This window comes from Vulpes vulpes, chromosome 6 (assembly GCF_048418805.1).
Source record: "Vulpes vulpes isolate BD-2025 chromosome 6, VulVul3, whole genome shotgun sequence".
Classification (NCBI taxonomy): Eukaryota; Metazoa; Chordata; class Mammalia; order Carnivora; family Canidae; genus Vulpes; species Vulpes vulpes.
In genome coordinates, this window is record NC_132785.1 from 70,923,774 (window position 1) to 70,937,770 (window position 13,997).

Here is a 13,997-nt window from a genome sequence, read left to right on the forward strand (position 1 = left end):
TTTGGAGCCCTCTCTTAACCATTATGCCATACTGACTGTCTAGTCAGTCTGCTCTAATTTCCAAACATTTCACCAAATTTTAAGTGTTCTCAAACTAAAAAAGATGGTTATCATAGATTCCTTCCATGTTTCAAGCAGGATCTGAAACCCTACTTCTCTCTAGAAGCATGTGTACTTGGTATCAGGAAGATGACATTTTGTTCTAATTAAGAAATTCAAACTGCCTTCCTAGTATAAAAAAAAAAAAAACCTGTCCTTTGCTTTTTTTCATTGTTCTCAGAGCAATAATAGTGCAGCAGGTAATCTTGCACTATTTAAATTCTTTTTATTGTTTTATAAAGGTTAATCCACATGACTGAAATCATTCATTCATTTAAGAAATATTTACTCAACTGTTCTAAGCACTGATGATATAATAGTGACACAGACAAAAATCTCTGCCTTTGTGGAATTTATTTTAGGGGACACATAGTAAGCAAAGTAAATATATAAATTATATGATATGTAAAATGATAGCAAGTGCTAATGAGAATATAAAGCAAAGAAGGAAGATATGCAATGTCATGGAGGGGTTTGAAATTTAGATACTGGTGTCCAGCAAAAGTATCATGAAGAATATAACTTTAACATAAAGACCTGTATGAGTGAGGAATCCAGCCATGAAGATAATTAGGAAAGAAGGCAGGGGACAGTCTAAGTTGGAAGTATGCCTAGCATGTTCCAGAAACACCAGGAAGTTGGTATGGATGGAAGAGAGAATATGAGGAAGTGGTGGGAGTGGGGAGTGGGGTGGAACAGAAACAGAAGATAAGGTCACACAGGTAGAAGATGCTGAGCAGAGAAGTGGAGGTATTCAGATCCTGAAGAACCTTACAAGCCATTATAAAGAATCTGGCTTTCATTTGAATGAGCTGGGGAACAATTGGAGAGTTTTGAGCAGAGGAGTGACAAGATCTGACTTATGTTTGAACAGGATCCTCTGGCTACATACTGAGAGTAGACTGCAGTAGGACAGGCGTAAAAGGGAAGAGGTCTGGTAGGAGATAATGACAGTAATTCATTAATAGGGGTGGTTGGCTTGGTGCCAAAGTAACAATAGGAGAGAGAAGAATTGGGATGCCTGGGTGGCTCAGTGGTTGAGCGCCTGCCTTTGGCCCAGGGCGTGATCCTGGAGTTCTGGGATTGAGTCCCACATCAGGCTTCCTGCAGGGTTCCTGCTTCTTCCTCTGCCTGTGTCTCTGCCTCTCTCTCTCTCTCTGTCTCTCATGAATAAATAAATAAAATCTTTAAAAAATATATTTAAAAAAAGAATTGATAGAATTCTGGATATATTTTGGAGGTAGAGCTGATAGAATTTACTGAAAGATGTGGGGTATGAAAGAAAGAAGTCAAGAAAGACAATAAGAGGTTTTGGTCTAAGCAAATAAAAGAGAGTTGATTAAAAACTCCTTGAAGAAAGAATCAGCCACACATATTCACTTAATACATAATGAATATAAATTTTAAAATACTAAAATGAATTGAAATTCCTCTGGAAAGTGTTAAGTATGTATAAAGCAAAACCAGGATAATAGGAAGGTGTGTTATTAAAATATAGGATGCTTCTCCATTTAAATATGACATCGATAGTCCCAAATATGCAGTAAATAAAAAGAAAGGCTCAATTCTTTCCTCAGTCATGTTCAGATAGCAGATACTGAACACAGCATAAAATATTTGCCAGAAAATCTGATAGTCAGATTTTGATATTTATTAAGGACTTTCCATATTGAGTTTAATTAAGGATTTGATTATGAATTCTACCTTGAAGGCATGATTACTACTTATCTCTTCACTCTTGGGCCAAAGAGAATTACAGATGCTGAATATCTCTCTACTGCATCTATGAAATAGTCATTAGTTTGAAAAGGCATCTCTTTTCTTAGTGTTGAAAATTGCCTGGAGAAATTTAACTCATTCAGCTTTTATAGTAATCTTATAAGGAAGCCTGGGTGTATTTTTAATATTATAACTGAGAAGATAGATGAATCATCACAACTAATTTCCTGATAAATATGCAGTTTTTATTATCCTTTTATTATCATATATTATGCTTTTATTCCTATTAATACTGTGAAATAAGATAGGGAAATAATGCTACTTTCTTAGAGTGTGAGTATAAAATTCACTACCCACTTCCATCATTTAACTTAGATTCTTCTTTTCCTAGCTTTCCCATTTCCAATGGTCAATAGAAAAACAACACCATGGAATGGAAGACTCGCTCTTTAAGGAACTCTACCATTAGTTAAATACCTTGGGTATCATAAAGAGCTAACATGTTATTGCAATCCATTTTAGCTCTTAAAAACTTTTGAAACATGCTATTAAATGTATGAGGAATCCTATAGCTATTCAACAAAAAGGAACTCCTGGGACATAAGTGGTGTCTTTTTCCTTAGGAATTGAGAGGCTAGAATATCATAAACTGGCAACATATGGCAGCCCCACAGTCCCCCCAAAAATAATGTTGTTCTGTCTTTTTCTAACTGAACACTTCTATCTTATCTGTTCTCTACTCCTTTCCACAAAGACCTACTGTGACCCATTGTTAGCCTCAGAAATATTTAGAAACTCTAGTTTCCTTTAAAGATGGTAAGAATGGTTAAAGAAGCAATAATTGCATTGTACAATCAAGCAGTAGGAAGGGAAAACAAGCAAGGATGAATATCTCTCCTTGCTTTCCCTTTAACCTAAATGCTAGTGAATTTTAAAAGCATCATATGAAATTAGTGACCAAGAAAGCAATGATCAAAATTGAGTTAAATCCAATCACTTAAAAACAGATACAAATTTTCAAGCCCTGTATTTGGATGTGTAAAGATTATAACTATTAATTGCTCTATAATACCTCACTTTATGTTCAAATACACTCCTCCAGTGGAATGATAGAATGGGCTTGTACTAGCTCAAAAGCTAGATTATTTTCATCTCTTCCCAGGTTCATAATCAGTGACATCAGGTTGGGAATTTGAAACTGGTTCTAGTAGGAGTATTTACACCATGGAAATCATCAAATATTACAAATTCGGGTTTAGTTTTGTTTCATTTTTTGCAGAAGAGTCAGCTGTTAAATATTTACCAGCATACTACTGCTCTCTCCTATGACATAAATGTAATCCTAGGCAATTATGGATAAGTTTTCCCTTACTCCTCTTTTCCCTAGAGGAATGTTTACAATCTAAGGTGCTTCTATATCATCCATGTATCTGGGGAAGAGCTCTAATCATCAACTAGCATCTGCTCACCATGGCATCCTCTGAGATCTTTACACAATATCATCTAGTCCTCAGTTAACATCTCCTTCCATTGTGACAACCACCATGCTATACCACCACACCTGAATTGTGTAGTCCAATCTGCTCTCCACTCTAGCATTGCTTTGTCACTATTGTGAGGTCCTTTTAAGTTCACCTACTCTCCCTTGACTAACTTATGTATACCTTTCTCAGGGAACAGGAAAATGTGGTAATTCCAGCATGTTACTCTCCTCATCTGGGAAGCACCAATTTTGGTGGATTACCTCAGACTCTTTTCAGGCCAGACATAATCCTGTAATCATAAGCAATCTGTTGCTGCTCTGTCACATCAGAGGAACAAGGAATTCCAGGCCTTGTCATTTCCTGAGACAGTTCCCAGAAGATAAGACATACGTCTTCATTGTTCAGATTGCCATGTATGTTAGAGGGCTCTGTTCCCCTGCCATGAGAGTCTGCCTAAAGAGATAGCTTGGGGCAGGATCCTTTCTCAGTGACCTATAGCTCTCTGGTTTTCTGTCTAACCCTCTACTTTCTCTTACTCAATCCAAAGAAAATCTTTATTTTCCCTGTGGGAAAGGGGAGTAGCATGGGAGGAAGGAGGGAACCTAGCTTGATAAATATTTTTCCATACCTACCATTTATACTGAGGTCTTGGCCTTGAGTTCATTTAGTAGGTATTTGGCCTCCTCAGCTATATGTATAACCTCTTGCTTCATTTGGTAGAGAGGGAATAGAGAGAAGTTGGAAATCTATTCCCATTTTTTTCTTCTGCCTTAAGTCCCGGATAGAAACAAATAAATTTTCTAGTAAGGAGAAAAAGACAATATTATTTTATCCAACACAGTGAACAACATGAAATACAGCATGAAAGTTTGTCTTTTATCTAGTTAAAATAAAGAAATATGAAAGGGAGAGGATTTTCTCTGGTCCTTCTCTCAAATGATTCTTGATCACTTCAGGTTTTTTTTTTTTTTTTTTTTTTTTTTTTTGCCCTTGGAACGCTTCACGAATTTGCGTGTCATCCTTGCGCAGGGGCCATGCTAATCTTCTCTGTATTGTTCCAATTTTAGTATATGTGCTGCCGAAGCGAGCACCACTTCAGGTTTTATTCTCTATTCCTTTCTCAATATTTCCCATGGATTAAGTATCATTTATTAGTGACATCTCCCTTCATTTTAGATAGTGTCAGGCAAGACTTGCAACCCTCTGTAACCTGCTCCTCCAGAACTATGGCCTAGTTTTAATCTTTACTCCTTTCTCAGTATTCCTGCTGGAAGCTGTCATATATTCAGATAATTTTTCCAATCTCCACATTAATAGTTGGTTTCTATAATATTCCTTTTACAAAGACAGTCTCATCATAATACTGGAAATAACTGTGTTTTCAGATGTTTCTCTAATTGTCTTTCATGCAATAATAAATATAATTAAAATAATAATAATAAATTGTAGTACATCCTTTTTGAGTATTAAAATTAGTGGAATCAGTTTTCCTCACCAATATTCTTCTTTGAGAATCACATTCAGAACTTAAACTGCAAATGTTTATTTTTATTGAGGAAAGGTAGTTTGTTAAATATATTTAATATCAGGAATAAATATGGATTTGTGAGAGAGAATTGATTTGGTGCCAATCATGTGTCATTGTTTAATGGTAAATTAGAGAGTTTTTCCAAAAACAAATTTAAATTAAAACCTACCTCTTTCTCTCTCTTAGATAAACACTTAAGCATAAATATGCAAAGCAAAAGATCCACTTTCATCTGTGCAAAAATATATGCTGAAAAAATTGTTAAGAATAAGATAAGGTATATTCCATGCTAAGTGCAGGTCTTTAGATATTCCATAATTCCTTCTCTAACTTCTCTACCTAAAAGTGATCTCTCCATCTTCCAAAGGCTTACCATATTCTATCTTCACCCTCACTGTTACAAGAATCCCCATAAGATAAGGTAGAGAATACTAACTTTCCCACTACAGGAAGCTCCTGAAGTTAAGAAACATAACCATTAGATATACTAGATATACTAATATTTAAAATTTCTACTACATTGCTTTGTACCCAACTATTTCCTGAAGGAATTTAAGATAGCTAGTGCTTTGTACAAAGCACGCCTTCAACAACTATTTAACTATTTGTTCAATGAATAGATGTTCATATGATCTTTTTTTTTTTTTTTTTTTTTACAAGAACTTCTCTTGGGCAGGCCAGGCGTCTCAGCGGTTTAGCTCTGCCTTCAGCCCAGGGCGTGATCCTGGAGGCCCCCCGGGATCGAGTCCCACGTGGGCTCCCTGCATGGAGCCTGCTTCTCCCTCTACTTGTGTCTCTGCCTCTCTCTCTCTCTGTCTCTCTCTCTATGTGTGTCTCTCATGAATAAATAAGTAAATAAATAAAATCTTAAAAAAAAAAGAACTTCTCTTTAAGTATCACTGATAACTTGCAGCCAGAATTCAGAAGATTAAAAGAAAAAAATACGTAACACTTATTCTATCCCACACATGCAAATAGGACCCCATCTAGACTAAAATAGGAATTCGCCTTCCCTCTGCTGTTACTGCCACCACCAAGTTCTTATCCCATCAGAGGGAGAAAACCATTGCTACTTTACCCCCTCTTCCTGCTGTGGACAGGGAATTAGTCAATATGAGGTCAGAACTTCAGGCCCCTGGGAACTATCATTCCCCACCCCTCTTCCTTTCATCCCTATTGCCCTGGGCATCTGTTCTCTACCTCCCATTCCAGTCCCTCAGCCATGGTAATTCAACCCCCTGTCCTGCTAAAAATTCTTCTCTGGTCATATAGGAGCCACCACTAGTTCCTTGAATCCACAGCACTCTAAGTCCTATGGTCACAGATTAGAGAGAGTGTTCCTTCCCCTACCTGGGATGGGGAGAATGACCTACCCTGACATTCTTGAGCATTCTGAATATATTTTCCCATACATATATTTATTATTTAGAGTAATAATTACCTTCTGCATTTCAAATATATTTCATATGTCAACCAAGAAACTTAATAACTATATATTACAATGTTTTCATGGGAAAATAGCTTCAGAATTTTAAACATGAATTTAAAATGAAATTAATTGTAAAACAAGATATTCATCTATTGGGAACTTCATTTACCCTTGAATAGAATGGTGTTATTTTTATTTTAATTATTATTATAAATCCTAAACTCTAGTCTATGTTTTATTGCTATTAGCTCAAGAGACTAAATCAGTGCAATCCAAGAAAGATCCTTCAGTTAAATTAACTTTTAGAGATAAAATTCAGGAAACTGTGCCTTAGGCTTTTTTGGATAAAGTGAACAAATATTTTGGGTGAAACCCAAATGGATACTTGATTTTCCAACTAACTTAAATGTGTGAACCTTTGTAAGTGAAATCAATTCAAGGTTTTAATATTAAAATGATGAGAACTTGTTAGCTGCCCTTCAATCTGCTTTAGATTTCTATCACCTTAGGAAGATGTTATACTGCTGACAACTAGGTGTGATTTTGTCACATCAAAATACATATACACCTGTGCTTAAGACGAAAAGGTGATTGTGAGTAAGGCTCACAGTTCGAAGGTACAGCAGGATGGTATAGAGCAGAAGGTTTGATAATGAGAAATTATAGTTTCCTGCCATTCTTGAAGACCGAAGGAAGGGAATTATTTGCTTTATGCTGGCAGCAATTTCCCTAAACCCTGTGACATGGCATAGCTCAAGCTGTTGCAAATGTAGACAGAGTAGCTACCAGCCACAGCTCTTGGTTGGAGCAAGATTCCCCGGGGCATGAAATATATTGAAAAACCTTCCTAAATAGGATTGATCACTTAATTTAATTGTTTTGGAAAAAATCCTACATAGTCTTCAATTTCTAGCATTTGTTCATAGCTTCCTGGAAGCTTAATAATCATTTCTACCATACTTGTGTGAATATATATTCATATATATTTTAATTAGATTATCTGATCATTAATATACTGTATTAAAAGTGTTAGACACTAGTTATAGAATATTCCTTAGCTTGGATTTCACAGTATGATACCATAAGCAGCAAGCTCTCCCTCTGAGAAAAAAATTAAGTCTTTAGATGCATGTTTGTGTCTTTTTTTTCCAAGATAGGTGTGGTGACATCAACCATTGCCACTAGTCCTCAAAACAGAACAACCAGCAGCACAAAGAAGACCATCATGTTTAAAAACAGAGAAGTTGATAGCTGTTTTGTTAGCTGCACACTTCATTTCGAGGGGTTAACTTTTGCCTCTCACTTATACTTTTTCTTTCATGAATGAGCAATTAATTACTTAGCTGCTGTCGCTGTTTCAGAGCTTCAGTTTACAATAGCCTTTTGTTTTCTTGCAAACGAAACAGCTTTGAAGGATTTCAATCTTCAAAAACATAGAGCACTTTCTTTCTCTTTATTTCTGAACACAAAAAAGTGTCTATTCTTATGTATATTTAATAACAGTCTTCAAAAAGAGCCTTATTGTGCACCTTAACATGATCTGATTGATTCTTGCAACTAAGTCAAAGGAACACATACAAATCTTAGCTCTGGGAAACATTTTCTATTTAAAAATGTTAAAGTGTAAACTTTATAATAAACTAGGGGAGAACATGTAAATATGTTGTATTTCATTTTAAATACAGTTAAGCACAGTTTAAACACAGCCATCTCTTTCCAGATGATAATGTGACTTGGATAATGAAGTGCACTTCATCTTAAGTCACAAAAAGTTCAGTGCTATTGCAGTTTACAATTACAGGGAAAACTCTGTATGTCCTTATTTAAATACGCCTATCTCTCAAAAACAAGGAGATGCTTGTATTTATGTATACACATACAGTCTTCACACACAGGAAAAATACTGATAAAATACTATCAGAAAATAAATATTTTACTACCAGAAAATAAAATAAAATACTATCTGGTAGAATTAGTGGCTGTTGATAGTACCTGAAACATAAACCCCTCATACGCCTCTTTGTTTCTTAAAAACAGGTATGTTAAGAAACAATGAATTTGGCTCAAAAAATAAAATTTCCATTCATTTTTAATTTATTTTTTTATATGGTGTAAGAAAGTGGCCTCAGTGTCATTCTTCTGCATGTTGCTGTCTACTTATGAACACTGGGTGTTATATGTAGGTGGTGAATCACTAAATTCTACTCCTGAAACCAATATTACACTATATGTTAACTAACTAGAATTTAAATAAAAACTTGCAACACTGAGGCTCCTTCCACAGTTTGGCTATTATGGACATTGCTGCTATAAACATCAGGGTGCAGGTGTCCATCAAAAGATGAATGGATAAAGAAGATGTGGTCTATATGTATACAATGGAATATTCCTCAGCCATTAGAAACGACAAATACCCACCATTTGCTTCGACGTGGATGGAACTGGAGGGTATTATGCTGAGTGAAATAAGTCAGTCGGAGAAGGACAAACATTATATGGTCTCATTCATTTGGGGAATATAAATAATAGTGAAAGGGAATAAAGGGGGAAGGAGAAAAAATAAGTGGGAAATATCAGAAAGGGAGACAGAACATGGAAGACTCCTAACTCTGGGAAATGAACTAGGAATGGTGGAAGGGTAGGAGGGCAGAGGGTGGGGGTGACTGGGTGGTGGGCACTGAGGTGGGCACTTGACAGGATGAGCACTGGGTGTTATTCGGTATGTTAGCAAATTGAACACCAATAAAAAATAAATTTATTATTAAAAAAATGGAAAAAAACTTGCAACAAAAAAAATAAATATATAAATAAATAAAAATAAAAGCTCAAAGATGGTTAGGATTTTTCTGCAGTAAAGTATCTTTTAGTTGTTAAAAAAAATAATTCCATTATCTAGAATGCTTATGGAATTGAAGTGTCCTAGTTAATTTAATAGTCTGATTAATTCAGCATTAACCAGTACATACTTTCTCTTTTAACCCATGAAATTAAAAATATAAATAATTCAATTAAATTTATAGAGCAATTTCTATCTCTGGTAAAGATGAACTGAATTTGGAATATATCTTAGTCTTGATATTAAAAAAAATTATAGTCCTGACACAAGTTTATTGATTATCAATCACTTCTTTCTCATATTGGTGAGATACCCAAGGGTACACACACATGCACACATCAGTTAATAGAGGACTGTAAGTAGTTAAACTCCACCAAATTGAAAATATACCATAAGTATCCCAACTTTGCACCTAATTTTATGTTTTACAAGTGCAGTATTTTGTGTTTTTAAATGTTAACATTTTCCTGATCTACTGGAGAACTTAAAGCATACTCCCAGCAGTTATGTCTTAATCATGTATAGGTAAGAGAGCAAGGCCAGATGTATACAGACCTGACAACCGATTATGCAATCAGCTCTTGGCTCTGGTGGTCAGAAACTCTGGTAGTTAAGGTGATCACTGATGATGTCCTGGGCTTTGGGCATCCCCTCCTCCATCATTCTTCATTCAGTCAAATAGGGCTCAGAGTCAGAGTCATCCTACTGAGTGATGCCCTTGAAGAATATTAGGAATCCAGTTTGGTTAGATTGACAAGAACCTAATTCTTTCTTTATGGTTACTTCTCTGTACCACCATGGTATTTAGGCCCTACAATGAAGACAAGTGGAATTCAAGTTATCAAGAGGTTCTCCACTGTGGAGACCAGGTTGGTGGTTAATTCTGGCTAAATTATCAGATTTCCAATTTTGTAATTCTATCTTGATATGACTGCATTGAGACAGGCATAAAATATAATGGACTATTTGAAAATATTTCATGTTTTGGCTTAAATTCTGTCTAGGACACACTATCTCTAGTACAATTTTGAATATCTGAATCTTGGATAAATCTCTTAGCATCTCAAAGCTTTAGCTCTTTTATCTATAAGAGGAAGACAATTTCATCTAATTCCTAGGGCTTTTAAGAGGATTTATGAGGAAGTACATTGTAAATTCATAGTTAAGAAATGTTAATTTGCTCTTAATCTGATAGTTATGCTTATTTCCTTAAGATGAATTTATAGACATGGAATTATTTTATAGATGTACTTTTTAAAAAGACTTTATTTATTTTCAGAGAGAGAGAGAGAGAGAGAGAGCAAGAACCTCAAGCAGACTCCATGCTGAGTGTGGAACCTGATGTGGGGTTTGATCTCATAACTGTAAGATCATCACGTGAGCCAAAATCAAGAGTCGGATGCCTAACCAACTTAGCCACCCAGGTACATTTTTAAGGTTCTTGATATATGTTGCCTAATGTCCTCAAAGTATGCAAATCCCAATAGCAATATTACATTATGCTGTAATAAGGTATGCATTGGTTTGTATCCAGAATTAACCGCTAAAGTCCTCAAGAGGAGTTCTAGGTCTCATTTCATCTTTGTTTTCTGAGTGACTACCACAGGGACAGATATATAACACATGCGCAATCAATGTATATTTAGTGAATATCTATGTCTTTCCTTCTGACATGAATATGCACATCTATTTTTTTAAACAGCACAACCTTTTCAGAGTTTCAGCAAAGGCCCTGCTTCTCACCAATTCTGAAGGTCACTGCTGCTGACAGATAGAATCACATGGGCTTCAACCAGAAAGAACAATTAGCTCAGAAATATCAAACTGAGTCTTAAATAATCGAAAGAGGATAATTAATTTCATGCAAATAAAAAAAATAATCAAGTGGACTTCACAGTCAATGGTAGAGGTTCTCACCTGGAGAGATTATTTTAAAATGCAGATTTCTGTTTTTACTTGCAGAGATTCTGATTCAGGCCAGGAATCTAATTTTTATTTACCATCTTCCATCTACCACCGTTCCTGACACAGGTATGTGTGTGTTCCATTTTGATAGCCACTGGTTTCTGGAGTCTTTGCTTCATTAATATCAGAACTCTTTAGGTTCTTGCCAGGCCTGTGACTCTGTAGTGTATTTTTAAAAGATATTTAACCAATCAAAACAAACTTAGAGCCCTATAATTTATCCATAATATTTGATAATTAGTAGAAGATTCATTGTTGCTAAACTAGCCAGGCTTTCTGCTGATTTGGGGGAAGAACAGGTAAAACAAGAACAAAAAGTTATCCTGATACCTACCCTACACACTGAATTCCATTCTGGTACCTATTCCCTGCATGGTAGGACCTGAGTTGGTCTGTTTGTTTTTTACCAAAATTAAACATTGTGTTATCACTCCGTCTCAAAACCTTTTATCTGAATGCCCACAGGCAGGCTGGGAGTGGCCTCCATAGAAAATGCAAAATCAAACCCATGAAGGCAAAACTAAACAGACTCCCTGTCTCTTGACATCCTTAATGGGCAGCCCAAAAGCAATAGACCTAGGTGAAGGTTTGAAGAAGGTGGCCCTCAGAAAGTTCGTCAAGATCATCAGGGAAATGTCAAGAGTCCCTGGCAAATTTAGCAACTGAGACCTAGAAGCCAATGCTCCTGAGAAAGGAGCATTCAAAGTGAAATGGCAAATGATACTAGTAAAGAGCCACTCTTAAGCTTGATTTCATGTAGTTTTGGCTTATATAGTTCTTGGTACATCTTACATCTTATATCCAGCTCTTCTCAGAATAGTTCCCAATTACCCAGCTACCCCGAGCCTCAGATGAGAAAACAAATGCTATCATACATCACTTTTCTCTTCTTATATAAAATAAGGATAGGGTTGTTAGGAGGATTACATTTGATGACTTAGCAGAATGCCTGTTACATAATACAGGTGGTCGGTCATTTTCTTTCTCTTTTCCTCTCTACCCTCACCCATCCTTACTCCCAATTTCTGTCTTTCTGTGTTTGAATAGGACTGCTAGTTCATATATTCCTATGTCTTACTTTTTAAATAACCAACAAGAATTTGTTCAAAACATCATTATATACCAACATATTTATTATAGAGCTTATAATAAAAATATAAATTATGATTTATAACCTCAACAAATTTATAATCTGATAGGAAAGAGAAAACTAACATGCATGTAACAACTGGGGAACAAAGAAAATTTTATTAAATTTTATTTGTTAAGTAATTCAATTTATTATTTAATTTATAAAACTTTATTAAAAATTATCTGCTGGGTCGTCCATAAGTATGATAGCAATTCAAAGAAAAGAGAAATTGATGAGTCTGAATTTCCAAGGAGAGCTTCAAGGAATAGCATTTAATCTTGGCTCTGAAATAAAAACATTTACATGTTATTTACTAAATAGAGATAGGTTTATCTTTTATCTTTATTATTACTCTCTTCCTCTTTATGAAAGTACCATTCAGTTTATAGAGAGGCAAGGACATTACAGATGCAAGGTATAAGAGATAAGAATGGGAAAAGAAGCAATTCTGAGACAAGAGAAATGTAGGGATTTGTTTCATGCATTATTCAAGCAATACCACTCTACAAATAAGCCCTTCTGAACCACAACATACCAGGCTTTATCTTACTTTCTCACCCAAGTCAGTTATAACCTAAACCATACTTCCTACACAATTCAAATTCTCATCATTTATTGATAAAATAGTCCATGCATGAGAGTCTCAAGTCTAAAAAGTATTTTATGCAGAATTATGGCAAGTTACATGAGGAATAAGAATATTTTATTCTTCAAGTTATAATTATGGAATTAATCTGACTTTCCTTGAACCATGGGAATGTTGCCAGGAAGAAATGATGCAGTATGAAGTAGTGGAAAGTATACTGGCTTTGTGACAGGTCACCAGAATTAGAATTCCTCCATTCTCCCTAGCCATTTGCTCACTTGCTAGGTGACCATGGATAAATAATTTAGTCTGAGTTTGTTTCCTCAAGGAAATAATCTAGTTGAATGCCTTTTGGAACTTGTAAAGCATTATAGAAATATTATTTTTGTTGCTGCATTTATTACCATTTGCAGAGTAAACTATTTGCAGAGTAAAATATTGTTACACCAGATGAATGAATTTAAGTTTTCTTAGAAGGAAATGATTCCTATAAAATATATGCTTGGTCCCCCTTCAGGCATACTAAACTTCAGCTCTATAAAATAAGCATTTAACTATCTTTTCCACATAAATCTTATTTGTGATTCACACAGTCTGATTCCTTTGCCTTATGATAATGTTCAAAATACCTCTGTCTATCCTAGAAAATAAATAAAATTTCCTAAGTTGTTGCTCTTTTCTCCAAGACTAGAGAATTTTTTCATTTACCAAAGAAAGATTATACAGCCAGAAGAATTGGTCTATTGCTGCCTCTTTAAGACTCTCTTCTCTCCATCGTTCCTGGCTTGTATTGAAACCAGATGGTAAAACCAAGACTGGAACATCCTTTGGTGTCCAGAAGGAGGCCAGTCTGGCCAAAGCATTGTCATTCTTGTCAGCAACCAGAGTCAAAAACATTTTTATAGTTAATCATCAGGAGTGCCTACTGGCTCTAACAGCCATTTATGCAGTATTTGTCAGCATGAAGGTTCTATCCACACCACAGATGACGCCATGTCGGCAAGAAATGTGTTTCAATATCTTTTAGCAATGAGCTGAGCAAATTTTTATGGCTGACTCCCAAAGCAAACAAGGATATAAAATTTAGTGCCGGACTTCTTTTTCACCAAATTGTGTGGATACCTTTCATTTTTAAAAACGGACTCCCTCACAGCAAGTCTGCCCTGGAACATTCATTAAAATACAGGAAGTTAAAGAACTGCAGCAAATTAACACAAAT

The 13,997-nt window shown here is 35.4% G+C and overlaps 1 non-coding gene across 1 annotated transcript; it reads right to left on the bottom strand.

Moving 5' to 3' along the window:
* Nucleotides 1-4,286: 4,286 nt before the first annotated feature.
* LOC112926612 (U6 spliceosomal RNA) lies at nt 4,287-4,393 on the bottom strand. Its single transcript, XR_003236366.1, has one exon. It is a non-coding gene; the product is annotated as a U6 spliceosomal RNA (small nuclear RNA).
* Nucleotides 4,394-13,997: the final 9,604 nt, after the last annotated feature.